Source organism: Pseudochaenichthys georgianus, chromosome 22 (assembly GCF_902827115.2).
Source record: "Pseudochaenichthys georgianus chromosome 22, fPseGeo1.2, whole genome shotgun sequence".
NCBI classification, from domain to species: Eukaryota; Metazoa; Chordata; class Actinopteri; order Perciformes; family Channichthyidae; genus Pseudochaenichthys; species Pseudochaenichthys georgianus.
The window spans coordinates 27,129,388-27,131,132 of NC_047524.1; the positions used below are offsets into that span (position 1 = coordinate 27,129,388).

Below are 1,745 nucleotides of genomic sequence, written 5' to 3' on the forward strand. Positions count from 1 at the left end.
TTGATAGCCCTGGGGGTCTTGCCATTGTTGAATGGGGACACGCCAGGCACAGTTCCAAATGCCGTCCTCATCTCTCACTTTTGAAGCCATGCCTTTTACTGTGCAGTATCTACCCAGCCAAAAATGGATGTCTTCTGCAGTTACTGTCTCATTGAACATCCTGACAATGACTACTTTCAAGGCATTGTCAGTCAGTTTCTCAACACTAAAAGCAAAAAACTGGGCTTTCACCCTTCAAATTTTACCAAAATTCTCTAAATGCAATTGACGTACGGAAGCTAACGTCAAAGCCTTTGTTGAAAGGCAGGGTGAGGATGCAGTTTAAGTCATCAGGTGTGAAGTTTTAAAGCCTTCTGTATGAGGTTTCTGGAGAAGTTCCAGTCTGGACAGCGCCAGCTGCTTCCATCTTTCTCCCACAAAAGTGAACCTCACACTATGGTGCCTCTGCATGCCGGCATGGTAGGCCGACATGTTAGAGGCACCGCAGGTCAAAAGGGGTACTCACCCCTCCCTAGTTCAGCTGTGGCCCCAGGCGATGAGGGTGCGGCGATGTTCCAGGTTGGTTTGTCCCGGGTCCCTCCTTTGTTCAGCCGCTGGGGCCAGAGGACAAGGTGTGCGACCAAAGCACAACGAGGCCTGTCACGAATCGCAAGAAATCAAAGACAAAACAACAACTCAATGATGCAAAACAAATACAGAATAATGTCCTCCCAGATGTAGACAAAAACCAGAGCCACAACAGGCAAAAGTTTTCACATCCAAGGGGAGGTGATCGCTGTCTAAGCAAAAGGCCGAGAAGAAGCGATCGAACAGATACTACACTTGATCTTAGCCAAAAGGCCGAGGAAGCGATGACCCTTAAAGTTTGCTGCGGGAGACGGACTCGTTGCGCAGTCGCCGCAGGTCTTGGTGCGGCTCTTTTGACCTGGCGTAACAGAGGCGCTGGTTAGCTTGGATCGCCCAGGTGCTAATGACTGCTCTTGTCTTTCACAAACTCAGAATGCTCAGCCAAATGGCCAAGCCTACCAAAAATAGGTTGAACTCGTAGGTGTTCCTCTCCACGGAAGTCTTTAGTAAAAGGCGAAAGACTTATACGCTTTGAAGAGAAACCAGAGTTATTGTGGAGGCCGTCCTCGAGAACAGACACCACCATAGTTGTCCCAGTCCAAGCCCTCGCGGTGGCCCTCACTTGGCTCTAGAAGCGTGGTTGCTTGAAAAACAGTCTTTGTTGGCTGAACTTTTCGCCTCAACTGCCCTATGGTGGCTTTATAATTCCGCATTGGTGGTTCAGTGGTAGAATTCTCACCTGCCACGTGGGAGACCCGGGTCCGATTCCCGGCCAATGCAATAGACAGTTCTTTGTTGTCTGAAAATAAAGTATAATGCCTCCACCACTTGGACTCTGCTACAGCAAACATTACTGCCATTGGCGTCTGACTGCCCTAGCTCCGCCCCCTGAAGTCCTAGGGACTCAACGAGTTATCAAAAGATATGAATTAGTAGCACTTTTGGACAAATTAGCTTTTCATTGGAATAATATTGATATAAAATCAAGCATTTGAGTGACGCAACTGATATTCACAGCAAATGTTCCCCGCTATATGTAGTACACTGGTGTAGAATTTCAGGGTTCATGCTTAGGGTACTTCAATTCAGCATGCACTTGGTAGCTCTGTCATGATTGTTATAATGATGACCGTACGAAAGTTCAGTTGCCATGGTTCAGGTAAGCGCTTATCTGAAAG

At 47.7% G+C, this 1,745-nt stretch overlaps 2 non-coding genes and 1 pseudogene across 2 annotated transcripts; 1 reads left to right on the forward strand and 2 right to left on the reverse strand.

Moving 5' to 3' along the window:
- Positions 1–744: 744 nt before the first annotated feature.
- Positions 745–853, reverse strand: LOC117468230 (U2 spliceosomal RNA; annotated as a pseudogene).
- A 148-nt stretch (positions 854–1,001) lies between these two features.
- Positions 1,002–1,118, reverse strand: LOC117468225 (U5 spliceosomal RNA). Its single transcript, XR_004554449.1, has one exon. It is a non-coding gene; the product is annotated as a U5 spliceosomal RNA (small nuclear RNA).
- Positions 1,119–1,276: 158 nt separating this feature from the next.
- Positions 1,277–1,347, forward strand: trnag-gcc (transfer RNA glycine (anticodon GCC)). The gene has a single exon. It is a non-coding gene; the product is annotated as a tRNA-Gly (tRNA).
- The last annotated feature ends 398 nt before the right edge of the window (positions 1,348–1,745 follow it).